This window comes from Nyctereutes procyonoides, unplaced genomic scaffold (assembly GCF_905146905.1).
Source record: "Nyctereutes procyonoides isolate TBG_1078 unplaced genomic scaffold, NYPRO_anot_genome, whole genome shotgun sequence".
Classification (NCBI taxonomy): Eukaryota; Metazoa; Chordata; class Mammalia; order Carnivora; family Canidae; genus Nyctereutes; species Nyctereutes procyonoides.
The window spans coordinates 3,453,786-3,470,444 of record NW_026575026.1 but is presented as its reverse complement, the minus strand read 5'-3'; the positions used below and the strand labels follow the sequence as shown (position 1 = coordinate 3,470,444).

Genomic DNA, 16,659 nt, shown 5'->3' with positions numbered 1-16,659 from the left:
CACTTAGGTGTGAGCAGCCTCACCCAATCCCTTGGCTGCACCTGTAGCATCTCTCACTGGCAGCAATGTCAACGTTCCCCTGGCCGGTCATTTCTTCTAGAAATTCTGCTTGAATTTCACTTTCAGCACCGCCACGTTTTGTTTCTTTGCTGCTCTTTCAGCTTCGCTGGCCGACTCTCTCTTCCATCATCCGGTTTTCCAAGGCGTCACAGGGGTTTAATCCCGTGGGAGACACGGAAGTCACATAATTACGTGCTTTACTGCCTGCGGGTACATGGAGTTAACAGATGTACTACATACACTGACCAATCGCCAGCAGATTTTGAAAGAAGCCATGGGATGGGTCACTGGCCGTGCTGTGTATCCATTATTTACACAAAGATCTGTGGTCTGAAGGGCCAGCAGCAACTCGTGTCCTCTGTGCAGTTACTCACATGGTAACTGAAACCCAGATTGTGTCCTGCAGGTTTAAATTTAACTAAACCACAGCAACTGAAATTCATGCATTAACAAAACTATGCAAAGAAAGGACGGACTGGGTCAGCCCGGGTGGCTCAGCGGTTTAGCGCCCCTTCAGCCCAGGGCACCATCCTGGAGACCCCAGATCGAGTCCCACGTCGGGTTCCCTGCATGGAGTCTGCTTCTCCCTCTGCCTGTGTCTCTGCCTCGCTCTCTCACTCATGAATGAATAAATATATAAAATCTTAAAAAAAAAAAAAAAAAAAGGAAAGAAAAAGAAAGGACGGACTGTAGTGGCTCAGCCAGGCAGGCTGACGCTACACTTTCTCCGGTAGCCCGGGTGGCTCAGCGGTGAGCGCCTGCCTCCGGCTCAGGGCGTGACCCCGGGTCCTGGGTTCGAGTCCCGGACGGGCTCCTGCGTGGAGCCTGCTTCTCCCTCTGCCTGTGTCTCTGCCTCTCTGTCTCCTATGAATAAATAAAATAACAAAATGAAATAATTTTAAAATTCCTTTAGCTTGTGGATTCCAGCATTTCCCATTCCTGGGTGTTTTTCCTTCTTTTTCATTAAAGGGCACAATCGCCAGCGAACACTTCTTGGCCCCGACGTCCCCCCCCCCGCCCTGCGCACCTCCCAACCGCGGGCCCAGGACCGTACCTGCGCTCAAACTGTTCTCTGCGAGGTCAGCTCGGGGTCACCCCCTGGGGACCTGGGCGGGCAGCCTTCGGGACGCGGAGCCCCGCGGTCGCACTGCTGACACCGCCGCCCTGACCGGCGGCCGCCCCTCACCCCGGAACAAGACGAGCCCCACGTGCGGACCGGAAGTCGGAACTCGGACCGAGCCGAGCCCCACGTGCGGACCGGAAGCCGGAACTCATACCGAGCCGAGCCCCACGTGCAGACCAGAAGTCGGAACTCGGACCGAGCCGAGCCCCACGTGCGGACCGGAAGCCGGAACCCGGGACGAGCCGAGCCCCACGTGCGGACCGGAAGTCGGAACTGGGGAGGGGCTGAGGGGCGGCAGGGGCGTGGCTGCAGGGCGCGGCCGGGGCAGGTGGCCGGGACGTGGCGGAGCGGCGCGGCGCGGCGGGTGCAGGAGGGGCCGTCCGCGCCCCGCCGTCCTGCTCCGCGGCCACTGCAGCGCGGGTTGGGGTTCATAAAGAGATCGAGTCCAGGGCCGCCTGGGCGGCCCAGGGCGTGACCCCAGGGTCCCGGGGTCCCAGGGTCCCGGGATCGAGTCCCGCGTCGGGCTCCCCGCAGGGAGCTGCTCCTCCCTCTGCCTGGGTCTCTGCCTCTTTCTGTATCTCCCATTAACTAATTAAAAGAAAGAAATCAGGCTTTTCGTCCTGAAATGCTGCGTTTACCCCGACCCGGGGCACGGCCGTCGTGTCTGCGCACGTGGGGGCGGCGAGCGAGCTGTCCTGAGCCTCCTGTGCTGGCAGGACCGGAGGACGCGGACGGGAGGCCCCGCCCGTGTGTCCCCGTCGCCCCGAGCGGCCCACAGGGGGCGGGAGAGGCCCGAACCCCGGGTGGAAGGGGCCTGCGGGGGCCGGGTGGGCCCAGCATGGGGGAGGCTGCAGCGAAGGCCGCCCCAAGGTCCTGGGGTGACCGGGTCCGGAGCGGGAGGCCCGCGCCCTGCAGCCCTGCGCCCCGCCCGGGCCAGTGTCCAAGGGCCCCCCAGGAACCGGGCGGTCCACGTGCACGCGGGCCCCGGCCGCGGTGGCTCCGAGGCAGCCCCGCCACGGGAGGGGGAACCCCCCACAACCCGGGGAGGCTGCAGGGCGGCACCGGGAATCCCCGGGGGTCCGGACGAGGCCCTGCCCTGCCGCCTCCCGGATCCTGCTGGTCACCTCCCTGCTGAGATCACCAGAACACAGTTTCTGGGTATTTATTCCCGTGATTTGTTTATTGCCTCCTCTCCCAAGGGGGAGGTTCCACAAGAAGACCACACCGGCCCTATTTACTCCCTCAGGGCTTGGGGCGGTTCATCCCCCAGAACGGAAGATTTAGTGATGGGGAGGTGACCCCGGAATCCCCGGGAGGAGGGCGAGGGAGGAGGGGGGGAGGACGGCGGGGAGGAGGCAGGGAGGACGGAAAGGAGGGGGGGAGGAGGGCGGGGAGGAGAGTGTGGGCGAGAGGAGGGGGGAGGACGGCAGGGAGGAGGGCGGGGAGGAGAGTGTGGGCGGGAGGAAGGGGGAGGACGGCGGGAAGGGGGGAGGACGGCGGGGAGGAGGGAGGGAGGATGGCGGGAAGGGGTGGAGGACGGCAGGGAGGAGGGCGGGGAGGAGAGTGTGGGCGGGAGGAGGGGGGAGGACGGCAGGGAGAAGGGAGGGAGGACGGTGGGGAGGAGGGGGGAGGACGGCGGGGAGGAGGGGGGAGGACGGACGGCGGGGAGGAAAGTGTGGGCGGGAGGAGGGGGAGGATGGCGGGGAGGAGGGAGGGAGGACGGCGGGGAGGAGAGTGTCAGTGAGCGGGTGACCCCTGGGAGCAAACTGGACCTCGGTCCTCCAGTGTTCAGAGACTGGGGCATTTATCAGCTGTTTTCTGGGTATCACTGGGTTAGGGCCCATCACAGGTGTTAACACCTCTCTGAGCATATGCCCCCCAGCCCCCCTCCACCCCCTCGTCCCCTCAAGACCCCCCAGCAGAGAAACTTAAGGACCCATCAGCCCGTAGAGGGAACTGTGTAGGGCCTCCAGGGAAGGCTACGGACCTGGGCTGGGCATGAACTGTGTAGACCAGGCTGGGCTGCTTGTAGACTGGTTCCGATCCGACTCCGGCCTGCTGTGAGCTCCCTAAACTACAGCTGAAGAAAAAGAAGATTGATACTTGAATGCATTAAAGAGAAGGTGAATGGGATTCTAGTAATGATAACATCACGGAGGACTGGTCTTTCTTTCTTGGTGTTGGCTTTAATATTTTTTAAAATTTTATGTATTAATTTTTTTTAAAGATTTTACATATTTATCACAGAGAGACACACAGAGGGAGAGAGAGAGAGGCAGAGACACAGACAGAGCAAGAAGCAGGCTCCATGCAGGGAGCCCGACGTGGGACTTGATCCTGGGTCTCCAAGATCATGCCCTGGGCTGAAGGCAGACACCTAACCCACTGAGCCACCCAGGGATCCCCCTTATTAATTTTAGAGAGGAGGGGAGCAGAGGGAGAGGGAGAGGCAGGGTCCCTGCTGAGCAGGGAGCCTGACCTGGGGCTCAGTCGCCGGTCCCTGGGATCCTGGGATCACAACCTAAGCGAAGGCAGAAGGCAGATGGTAACCAACTGAGCCTCCCAGGCGCCCCTTGGCCTTAATTTTGACCCAAATTCTTCACATTCTCTGTCAAACTGAGAAAGATCTAGCAGGTTTTTCCTGCCACGTGCATTTTCCTTCTCTTCCTCCTTGCCTTGCTGGTCACTGCTTTATATACTTTCCTCAGAGAGAAGTGTTTCCCTATGCTCATTCCATCCTCAGAAAAAAACACTTCATGACTGACTTCATCCCTGTTCACTTCTCAATGAGAAAAATATTGCTAGGTTTCTTGGAAATAAATACAACATTACTTACTGATCCAGTTTTCCTGGTACATAAGCTATTGGCTATAAATTAGTTGGCCTGCTTTTAGCAGTTGCATTAATTCTTTTGGGCCAGTTGAGTACCATTTAGTGCACAAACAGCAAGAAAAGTTAAATTTACAGCATTGCACACTGCAACCATTAATCTAGATCAACACATTCTAGGAATCACTTCCTCCTTTCCTCCTCTTTATATAGTTTTCATCTGGACTATGAATAGGACTTCTTTTCCTGGGCAAAGAAGTATTATCTTCAAAGTTTTCAAATTCTTTTTTTTTTTTTTAAGATTTTATTTATCCATGAGAGACACACAGAGGGAGAAAGCAGGCTCTCTGAGGGGAGCCCAATGTGGAACTCAATCCCAGGACCCTGGGGTCATGCCTTGGGTTGAAAGCAACCACTCCATCACTGAACCCCACAGGCATCCCTAAAGTTTTCAAATCCTTGATTAATAATTGTAAAAATCTTATAACCTTCAGTGAAATTCCTGATGTGCACATTCTTTTTGTTTTTCTCCCACAACTCTTGGTTCACATGAGCTTAGCTTAATTCTATTACATAGCAAATGCTCTGTGAGAGTAAACTTTATGTAGGCGGTAATAATGAATTTGAAATTATCAAACATCTGATTTTATCTCCAATTGTTTTCTATGGGACCTCTCTCTCATTTGTCATAATCAATATTTTTTTCTGGCTTCATGGTGACCTGCTATAATACTGAATAATAAATGCAATTTTCCTGGCAAAGGTCATCTAAATAGTACTACTTGAACTTAAAATTATTAAATAAACTCACTTCTCTTTATGGTTCCTCTGGTGGTTAATTTTATGTGTTAAATTGGCTATGCCAGGGGATCCCTGGGTGGCTCAGCGGTTTGGCGCCTGCTTTTGGCCCAGGGCGCGATCCTGGAGTCCCGGGATTGAGTCCCACGTCGGGCTCCCTGCATAGAGCCTGCTTCTCCCTCTGCCTGTGTCTCTGCCTCTCTCTTTCTCTGTGTCTATCATAAATGAATAAATAAATAAATCTTTTTTAAAAATTGGCTAGGCCATGGTACCCTAGTTTTTTGTCAAGCACCCATCTCGATGTTGTTATGGAAGTAATCTTCAGGTGTGATTCGTGTTTAAATCAATAGACTTTGAGTAGAGCAGGATACTCTCTGTAATAAGTCCCATCCAATGAGTCGAAGGCCATAAAAGAAAGAGTGAAGTCTTGGAGGAAGAAGGAATTCTGCTAGTGGGTTGCCTTGAGACGTGAGACTGTAGCATCAACGGAATCCCAGGGTCTCCAGCCTGCCAGTCTATCCCGCACTTCCACACCCACAATTTCATAAGCCAATTCCTTAAAATAAAACTCTCTCTCTCTCTCTCTCTCTCTAGAGGATGCATTAAATGCATCCTCTAGAGAGAGAGAAAGATGCGGTTCCTAGGTTGCAAAGGAAGTAAATGTTCAAAGGAAAGTCCATATGTTTGGAAGAATTGCTTCCTTGCTTCCCCTCCATTCTTCCAGCCATCATGTTGAGTATTAAGGACCCAAAAGTGAGAAGTCATGGGCACTCCTCTCAAGTTCCAATATGATAAAATGATAGCAGAAATAGGTATAAGGGTTGCAGACATACTTAGGGAGGCAGATGCCCCCAATGCCAGGAGCAGCTGGGGAGGTTTAACAGATAAGTCACAGTTAAGCTGAATCTTGAGAGATCAGTAGGAGTTGACTAACTGCTGTAGAAAAATGATTTAGACAAGCATAATATTTGATTAAAAATATGACAACTGCCTATTATGTTCATTAATTCATTCGACAAATATTTATTGACTGCATGTTTTGTGCCAGGGATGCTTTTTGGTCCTCAGTTGGGATTCATATTTTTACATCCCCCTTCCTAGGCTAGGGAAAGCCCATCATGTTTATCCTGCCAGATGACTGTCTTTCAAAGTTCAGCTCCATCACATCCTATAGCAGATGTTGGGGATAAAATGGTGAGCAAAAGCCAGCACATAAAAAAGAACTGCTTAGGATTCACTTTAGCAATCAGTGACAGAGCCCCTAAAATAACAATGGCTTAAGCATGATAGAATTTTATTTTTCTCTCATCAAACTGTTCAGATCTATGATCTAGACTTGGAGTGATAGAATTAGGCTTCTCTACCTTGCTGCTCTGTCAACCTCATCCTGCAGCTATCACTTGATTCAGATGTCTGCCGCAGCTCTGATTCTCTTGTTTAAGCCAAAAGGAAAGAAGAAAGGAGAAAGAGATAAGTATTTATCTTCTCTTTACAGTCACTTCTGGAAGTCATATTTATCACTTTCACCAAAATCCCCTTTTCCAGAACTTAGTTATACAACTACGACTCGTCTTCGTTAGTGGCAGCCAGATGCCCGATCAAAAAGTGAAGAAAGAAAGACACATATTGAGAGACAATGGACTGTGTTGCAGAAGGAAGAGAATCAGAATGAATATTTCAGCCTCAGGGCTGAAAAATAGAGTTGGATAGAAGTAATTGCTCTTTTAATGTCTTTTAAAATCTTCACTACAGGGATGCCTGGGTGGCTCAGCAGTTGGGTGCCTACCTTCGGCTGAGGTTGTGATCCCGGGATCCAGGATCAAGCCCCTCATCTGGGCGCCCTGCGGGGAGCCTGCTTCTCCCTCTGCCTATGTCTCTGCCTCTCTCTCTCTCTCAGTCTATGTCTCTTATGAATAAATAAATAAATCTTTAAACTAAACTAAAATCTTCACTATAGAATTCCATTGTTTTAACGATAGTCATTTGGAGCAAGTTATTTAGAAGAAAGGTGAACTTGAATTTCTCCAAAAATCAGGAAACATTCATATTTTCTGTGTGAATGAATTAATGATTAAAACAATTGGTTTTTTAAAGGTGAATCCCTACTCAATAGGTACATCTTCTTTCTTATTTTGAATCTTTCAAATGATACATGTGAGAGGAAATCACAAGCATTGAAAACTCAAAATAGAAGTCAATAACAAGGATTCTCACCAATAGCAAAAGTCTGAAACATTTTTAATCATTGAATTAAGCCATATCTATGTCGTAGCCATGGAGGAGCACTGATCATTCTTCCCTCTCAGAGAAACTGCCATGAAAATAATTATTGGCCGTCATGCCCCTGGACCCTTAAAAGTTTCACACCAAGGCCAGAGCCTCTGACTGTTCCTAGGGATTCGCTGAATACATTGAGAACAGGAGAGAAGTAACCTGTGAATTTCCAAGCCTGGTCCTCAAGGAACCTTTCAACTTCTGCTCTCAGTTTTCACATGCCAACACCACATGAAGAAACCCAGGCATCCTTCTTGAAGATCAGAAACTATGTGGAGAGAGTGGCTCAGTCGAAAGCCAACAATAACTGCCAGACCTATATGGACATCTTGAACCATCTAGTGCCAGTCAGGGGACTTGCAACCACATGAATAATTCCATGGAAGACCTGCAGAAAAACTGCCTGAGTCCAACACACATTGCTGACCCACAGAAACATGGTCAAATCAAGTAGTTGAGCTACTAAGCTACTAAATTTAGGAGCAGCATGTTAAGGACCAAGAAATAATCGACACACACCAAAAATATAAGGTACATGGTAGCTGAAAATTGAATGTGTGTATGTGTGTATTTATATGTGTATATATATGTATACATGCATATATATGGTAAATACGAACAATATGAAAGTCTGCATTTCTATATTAATATCAAAAATATAGGTTTTAAGACAAAAGCCATTGTTAGAGTTAAAGAAAGTCAATAGAATTCTAAGCTGTATACACCTAATAAAATGTTCTCAAAATATATAAAACCAAAAAAAAAGGAAAAGATGGAACTATAAGAAGAAACAGATAAATCTATAATCACCGCAACTGCGTTAGTGATTTGATTAGCTCACACAGACAGAAAAATAAGCATAAAGGAGATTTGAATGCACAGTTAAAAAGCTGGATTTAATCAACATATAAAGACCCTTTTACTGTTTAGTAGTAAGAATCCGAGGTGGTCCCCAAGATTCCCACCCCTTGATGTGCATGCCCTGTAAAATCCCCTCCCCGTTAGCTTGCATAGGGCCCATGGATGTGATAAGACTGTTACATCCTTGATTATATGACATTACATAGGACCCCATCTTTTCGGATTGGAGAGAGATTCTCCTCCTGGCTTTAAAAAAAGTAACTTGGGATCCCTGGGTGGTGCAGTGGTTTAGCGCCTGCCTTTGGCCCAGGACGCGGGGCTCCCTGCATGGAGTTTGCTTCTCCCTCTGCCTGTGTCTCTGCCTCTCTCTCTCTCTCTCTCTCTCTGTGTGTGTGTGTGTGTGTGTGTCTCATGAATAAATAAATAAAATCTTTAAAAATAAATAAAAAAATAAAAATAAATTAAAATTTAAAAAGTAACTTACCATGTGTGAAAGGACCACATGGCTAGAACCAGAGGGGGCTGTAGGAGCCCTAGGACCCCAGGCCAGCAGCTAGTCAAAATATGAGGACCTCAGTTCTATAATGACAAGGAATTGAATACTACCAACAGCCCGAATAAGTTTGGAGGACCCTAAGGTGCAAATGAGAATGTTGATAGATGCTTCGATCTCAGTCTTGTGACACCCTGAGCAGAGAACCCATGCCCAGACTTCTGACTTACAGAAACTGTGAGGTAATAAAAACGGATGTCATTTTAAGCCTCTAAGATTGTGTTAATTTGTTCCATATGAATAAGAAACTAAAATATACTCTATCATTAGAAAAGCATACCCTGGGGCACCTGGGTGGCTCAGTCAGTTAAGTATCTGACTTTGGCTCAAGTCATGATATCTGGGTCCTGGGATCCAGCCCACACTCACTGGGGAACCTGCTTGTCCCTCTCCCTCCGTCTCTCCCCCCAACTTGTGGCCTCTCTTTCTCTCTCTCTCAAACAAATAAATAAAATCTTTAAAAGAAAAAAAAAAAGAGAAAAGCATATTCTTCTCAACCTCACATGCAATATTTATTAAAATTGATCACGAACATCTTGGAGCTGGTTCCAGCAAATTTCAAAGGACTGATGTCACATAAACTATATTCTTTGATCCCAGTACAATTAAAACAACAATCTGTTCATGGATTTCAGTGGATCCCAAAAGTTTTCAGCGCCCAAATGTAGCCTAAAAGTGCTAAGAGGGCTGGGTATACCTGAGCAAAAGATGAGATCAGAAGGAGGCCACCGTGAACGGAAATGTTGGATCCAAGGGCAAAAAAAGATGTGACTGTGAACTCAGCAGTGGCACCTATGTCCAAATAACTCACAACAGGCTAAGGATGAGCTTCCCTTCCACGGGCACTGGTCTGGGGCAGGCAGGCAGCCACTTGGCAGCAAGACCGGCAATGACTCTGAGGATGCTTTTCTCCCGACCATTGCAGAGTCAAGAAAGCCCCTAAACACCTAACATCACCTGAAGAGAAGCAGGTAAGAAGGAAGAGAAGTGAAAGACTAAGCACTAAGCCCAAAGAGAATGGACAGCCTCAGAAAGCATTAAAATAGAAACAGATACTCGTAAATGCTATTGACTGACAAGTTTAAAATTTATTTTCCCTGCTATGCAGCACAGGTGGCTAGTGAGGTATTTTTTTTCCCATACCTGAGAGGAGTGTACTTAAGAACTTTTTAACACACCATGAAAATGTTCTTTGAAACTCATTTAAAAGAACAGTACTTAAATCAATTATAATACAGCATCCGACAGCAGGTGTCTGTTTGTCAAATCTATCTCTTTACCAAGATCTCAAACTCAAAAGTTTAACAAGGACCAGGCATATAACACAAATGAAAGAAGCAGACTAAGTTTAAAAGAATAGGGTGTGGTGGAATTTTCGGTAAATTGAGGAGCATATGCCCACCCCACAAAAAAAAGGATCTCAGATTCTGTGGACTGGTTCCAATGGGCCACCATTTCGCCTCTTCTGTGCTTTGCAATATGCATGCATATTTGTTACCTCTACCACGGCTTGACCATTACATCATAGTTAAATATTTTTAGATTTGTTTCCCCTACAGTGATATATTCCAAAATGCTGGAACAGTGCTCGCTTCGGCAGCACATATACCATAATGCTGGTACAGTTTCCTATTCTTTATACCCCCAGGATATATCCCTTAGCATACAGTAAGCCTGCAATAAATACTAGCAGTGGAAATCATGAATGAGGGCCCCGTAGTAGCAAATCATCCAGATCAATGCATTAAATGAATGATGGCAAGAGTAATCAAATCACAGACATGAGCATGAGCATGAGGCACCTCACAGAATCCTGCCTCTCTGTAGAGTGACATGCAAACAGCTGACAGCTCTCTGCTTAATGACAGTCTGTAACCTGAGATTCTAGAAGCTTAGTGTTTGGAAAGGCACTAATTTCTTTCATTTTTAATTAGGTGACCAGTGATTAGATTATTATTGCTAAAGACAAGCTGATTAAGAAGTCACTGACAAGTCATTTGTCCTCCTCCAAGGGCTGTCACAAGGGTACATTTACATGAAGACAGCTTCCCAGCTGGGAACTCTACTCTCTGCTAGTGTCACTTCTGGCAATAAATGCTGGTCCCTCACTATTTGGGACTTCAGTAAATTTTCCAAGCAAGCCATCTTCTAGAGAAAATTCTGGGCAGCCCAGGTGGCCCAGCAGTTTAGCACTTGCCTTCAGCCCAGGTCCTGATCCTGGAGTCCCAGGATCGAGTCCCACATCGGGCTCCCTGCGTGGAGCCTGCTTCTTCCTCTGCCTGGGTCTCTCTCTGCCTCTCTCTGCCTCTGTGTCTCATGAATAAATAAATAAATAAAATCTTTAAAAAAAAGAGAGAAAATTCTTATCAAAAAGTCTTAGAAATGGAAATGTACCCAAAGAGAATTTGCTAAGGCTGTTCCTCTCTCTCTCTCTCTCTCTCTCTCTCTCTCTCTCTCTCTCTCCTCCCCCCCTTTTTTCCTGGAAAGTAAGTTTCTTAAGGATGCTGATGATAGGGTGGTAGAGGAAGGGGAGGGTCCATCAGTTCTGTCTTAGAAAGAATGCTTTGGGGGGGGTGGTTAAAAGAGCATCACCCTAAAGAGGGTAGGACATAGAGTGAGTGTGAGTGTGTGAGTGTGTGTGTGTGTGTGTAGCTGGGGTAGGAGTTGGAGAGTAGGGTGTGAGTAGAAGGTTCTCTCCTAAATATTATTATCTTTGAAAAGCAGGAAAACATCTTTTCACTTGATAGTTTTGTTTTTTTTTTTAAGTAGGCTCCACACTAGAGCTCAATGTGGGGCTTGAACTCACAACCCTGAGATCAAGACCTGAGCTGAAATCAAGAGTCAGATGCTCAACTGACTGAGCCACCCAGGCGCCCCTCACTTGATAAATTTTTCAAACTAGAGCAGCCCCAAGCCTCTAGTTTGCCTTGTTACTTTTATTTTTTCTTATTTTTCATTTTCAAAAGACTTTCAAGGCTCATTGTGTTTCTCCCTTTTTACACAAACAGTTGATTACATTCATTAAAAGAAATGTTCAGTGAGATAAGACGGAGAGAGAGAGAGATAGCAAGAGAGACGGAGTCCCACCTCGGATTATTTCAGATTAGTGAAGCCTCAGTTGTTTTCTAAATAGAATACCATTAATCAAGTCCCTAAATTGAATCACAAGAAAAGACAAATGGAAGAAGTGAACTTCAAACACAACCTTCAAAATAGCTGAAAAATAGAGAAGAAACCAGCTCATTTGGAGTAAGTGTTCCAAATTAAAGAAAATTCTAATTATGTAAAATAAAGCAAACTGTATTTTTCAATGTTGCCAGCTAGGAATCGCTCTGGACTACTTAATGATGTTCTTCTTCTTTTTTTTTTTAAGATTTTATGTATTTATTCATGAGAGACACACAGGGAGAGAGGCAGAGACACAGGCAGAGGGAGAAACAGGCTCCATGCAGGGAGCCGGACATGGGACTCGATCCTGGTCTCCAGGATCCCACCCCGGGCTGAAGGCGGTACTAAACCGCTGAGCCCCCCTAGCCCCCCTCCGCTGCCCTACTTAATGATGTTACCCTTATGTCTGAGATTGTCTGAAACAAGTGAAACATTTTCCATGCATTTTTTTTTACATTATTAAATTGTTTGGTAAATTTCTTTTTTTCTCCATAAGTGATGATGATACTCAGTACAGGGTCCAAATGGTGGGAGTACATCAACACGGAAAAGGGTATATTCCAAGAACATAGGAACATAAGGCTTCAATATCAGAAAATCTACTAATGAAGTTCAGCATATTAGCAGATTAAAAGGAAAAAAACAACACCAGTTATTTCTTTGCCCATGAACCTGTGGCTTGGGCAGGACTCGGTAGGTACAGCCCACTTCTGCTTCCTCCAGCTTTCCTTGGGTGGTTAAACTGAGCCTGGCCATTCAACTTCCAGGTTAGCTCACTTACCAGCAAGTTGGTGCTCACTGCTGTGTAGACGGCTAGCTGCATTTTCAGGGGAGCCACAGCTCCTGTCACAGGGTCGCTTGAGCTTCTCTCCAGCAGGCAGCGGGACTCCACAAGCAAGTGTTCCCAAAGACATGGGTGAACGTGGCAAAGCTTCTTAGGATTTAGCCTTGGACATCAAATGCCCCCTGCATTCCATTAGTCAAGCAAGTCTCTTGGGCAAGCCTAGAGTCAAGGGAAGGGACTACATAGTCTGGCTGGGTGCAGAGGGTGCCAGCTTTTGTAGGAATGGGGTGTGAACACTAGCTGCTTGCACTTGGGGATGATGGTGTCCGAGGAAAGGGATATCCCCTCCTTTTCCTGGGGACAAGAAGTCACTGGTCCTGTGGGAAGCTGAACCTGGGTGCAGCCCCTCCGGCAGAGAAAGTCAGCTGGGTGCCAGTTAGCCCGTTGACCAGATGCCTCACAGTGAACACCACATTCAGACGTTTAGCCAATCTTCTTGCTGCCCTTCAAGCCTGTTTGTCTGTCTGTCTCCGCCATCGTCCTGGATGCTTCTTGGGTCCCCTCAATCGGGAGATTTTTGAATGATTCAGTTCTCTCTGTTTTCTCTTGTTGAAATTCCTGTTATTTGGACATTGGATTCCCTGGACGATTCCTCTAACCTTCTTGTCTTTTTTTTTTTTTTTCCTCCTATTTTCCATCTCTATATATTTGCTCTGCTTTCAGGAACATTGCCTTGATTTCATCTTCTAATGTTTTTTTTTTTATCTTCTAATGTTCTTTTTTTTTTTTAAGATTTTATTTATTTATTCATGACAGACACAGAGAAAGAGAGAGAGGCAGAGACATAGGCAGAGGGAGAGGGAGAAGCAGGCTCCATGCAGGGAGCCCGATGTGGGACTCGATCCTGGGTCTCCAGGATCACGCCCCGGGCAGAAGGTGGCGCCAAACCACTGGGCCATCAGGGCTGCCCTATCTTCTAATGTTCTATTGAGTTTTTTCCCCACTGCTATAATGTTTATGATTTCCAAATCTTTTTTGTTGTTGTTGTTATTCTTTATAAATTTTTTAGCACCCTCTTCTTGTTTCAGAGTTACAACATTTTGTCTTTCTGAGAATATTAAAGGTCGTTTGGGTTTGGGTTTAGTTTTGTTTTTTAAGTTTTCTTCTACCTGGGGAGATTCTAGGTCGTCCAAGTTGCTGTTTTCTGTTTGGTTTTGTCCTCATTTTATTTGTTAGCTTTCCTCAGATACCTGGAAATCCTTGGCTGTCTGCCCTTGATAGGGAACTTAAAAGCTCATTCGGAAGCCCTGGGCATGTGAAGGAGACTTTTCATTGGGCTTCTCTTTAAGTTTATCTGGACAAGTCATTTGCTAGGAAAGCCCTGGTGCTGATATATGTAGGTATTTGCTTTTTGCCTGGTCAGAGTTCCAAGAATCTTCAGACCCTGACTAGAGAATGAGAGTCTGTCCGACTATTCTGGAGACCAAGTAAGGGATGGTGTCCAGAGGGTTCTGCATTCAACATTAGGTATATCTGTGTAGATACACATTCCGCCCTGTTCTTGGCTTTGTAGCCATGTTCCCTCAACTGTGCTGAAGATTCCCTTTCCCCTCACTCCCTGTGCAGAGATCCTCTATTACACTCTCCAGAAATAAACCTCTAGTCTTCTCCCTAGATGGACAATGGGCGATGGCCCAGAGCCACAGAGAGGAGGACATTTTTATTTAAAAAGATTTTTTTAATTAAATAAATTGAGAGAGAGGAGGAAAAATAGAGGGAGAAGGAGAAGCAGACCCCCTGCTGAGCAGAGAGCCCAACGTGGGGCTCAATCCCAGGACCCTGAGATCATGACCCAAGCCGAAGGCAAATGCTTAACCAACTGAGCCACCCAGGTGCCCTAAGACGAGGACATTTTTAAATCTAACAGCATCCACCCATACCTTTAATGATAGCATGACTCCAACACAGACACCCTCACAAGTGGACACACCTTGCATCCAATTCCAAACCTACCTGGAACGAATAGTTCCTGAACTTTTTCAAGGCTCTAGAGTAAATCACAGATTGTATTTGTTCTCAACCTTCCAGGCTAACAGTTGGCTCTCAACCACCTGCTTTCCATCCTACGAAATTTTGTTGCTGTTTTCTCCTACCAAGTTGTCTCTACATTGAGTTTTTGATTCTTTAAAACATACCCTGTCTATAGTTTTAACGTGGTTTAGGTAAGGGGTTAAATTAGATTTACCACTTTATCCCAGTCAGCATCTTTTTTCTTTTTAATTTGGGTATAGTTGACCCACAATGTTGCATTCGTTTCAGGTGTACGACATATAGATCTGACAAGTTTATCTATTACCCTGTGTTGACCACAAATGTGGCTCCCTTCAGCTCCCATATATCTCTATTACAGCATCATTGGGCACCTCGAGTCGGACCCACTGGGGAAGCCGCAGGATGAATGTGGGGGTGGCATACCGCGAAGTAAACCCCAACACTCGAGTGATGGATAGCTGGGGCATCTGGCTGGCCTACATCATCTTGGTAGGACTGCTGCATGTGGTTCTACCCAGCATCCCCTTCTTCAGCATACCTGTTGTCTGGACCCTGACCAATGTCATCCATAATTTGTGAAAGGGACACCCTTTGAGACCCCTGACCAAGGAAGGGCTCGGCTACTGACACACTGGGAACAGATGGACTACGGACTCCAATTTACCTCTTCCCGCAAATTCCTCAGCATCTCTCCTATTGTACTCTACCTCCTGGCCAGCTTCTACACCAAGTATGATGCTGCTCACTTCCTCAGCAACACAGCCTCATTGCTTAGTGTACGGCTGCCTAAGTTACCCCAATTCCACGGGGTTCATCTCTTTGGCATCAACAAATACTGAGGGATAGGGCTGGGTTAACACTGGACCCAAGGGCTAGAACATCCTTCCCTTCTCCATATTGTCTTCTGTATCTTGAAAGCCTGAGAACTATATAACCTTTCCCAAACTCCAGGAAGAGAACAGATTGGAAAATAGGGGTCCCAGGGCCCAGTCCTAAGAGCAGATTTTTTTTGAATCAGGAAAGGTGGGAAAGATAAGAGCTAAATCACTCTCCTTCACAGCAGGAAGCCATGTCTAAACAGCTTGTTTGGTAACTGAGCAGCTTGTTCTGTGATTTTTTTCTAGATCTTCTACCCACACCACTTTCCAGCTCTGTTTTGCTGTGTATTTTCCTTATAATAAAGATACTTTTTTTTTTCCAAAAAAAAAAAAAACCCAACATCATTGACTCTCTTCAGTATCAACCTGGAAGTCTTAATAGTTTTAAGAACTAATATTTTACATATATATTTTTTCTTCTAGCTGTTGAACAGTGTTTAAGTTTTTTCTCCACTCGAGCATGAGACTCTGAAAGTGAGTAGGCAAGACTGACGGACACAAAAATAACCTGGCCTGTAAGCTGAGGAATCTAGCTTTCTGACCTGTAACCACACTTATAAAACCACTCTAAAATGACCAACTAAATACATAAAATATTTTTTAAAAAAAAGAAAAAGGGATCCCTGGGTGGCTCAGTGGTTTAGCACCTGCCTTTGGCCCAGGGCGAGATCCTGGAGGCCTGGGATCCAGTCCCATATCAGGCCACCTGGATATGGAGCCTGCTTCTCCCTCTGCCTGTGTCTCTGCCTCTCTCTGTGTGTCTTTCATGAATGAATAAATAAAATCTTTTTAAAAAAATAAAATAAAATAAAATAACCAACTACCGAATATTCTGTGGTAGCTTAACGTCTACGAATTTTTTTTTTGGGGGGGGTATAAATTTTTTTTTAATTTTTATTTATCTATGATAGTGAGAGAGAGAGAGAGGCAGAGACACAGGCAGAGGGAGAAGCAGGCTCCATGCACCAGGAGCCCGACGTGGGATTCGATCCCGGGTCTCCAGGATCGCGCCCTGGGCCAAAGGCAGGCGCCAAAGTGCTGCGCCACCCAGGGATCCCTGGGGGGGGGGGGTATAAAGCTTGTTTAATATCAATGAAACATTTTTTTTTTCAAAATTAGTATTAGGGAAAGTATAAACAGCAGTAAAGTTCTTCCTTCTGGGGCAGCCTGGGTGGCTCAGTGGTTTAGCGCTGCCTTCAGCCCAGGGCATGATCCTGGAGACCCGGGTTCAAGTCCCGCATCGGGCTCCCTGAATGGAGCCTGCTTCTCGGCCTCTCTC

General features: G+C 46.5%; 1 pseudogene; it reads left to right on the top strand.

The window, feature by feature from the left end:
- Positions 1–14,904: 14,904 nt before the first annotated feature.
- LOC129503273 (ORM1-like protein 2) lies at positions 14,905–15,341 on the top strand (annotated as a pseudogene).
- Positions 15,342–16,659: the final 1,318 nt, after the last annotated feature.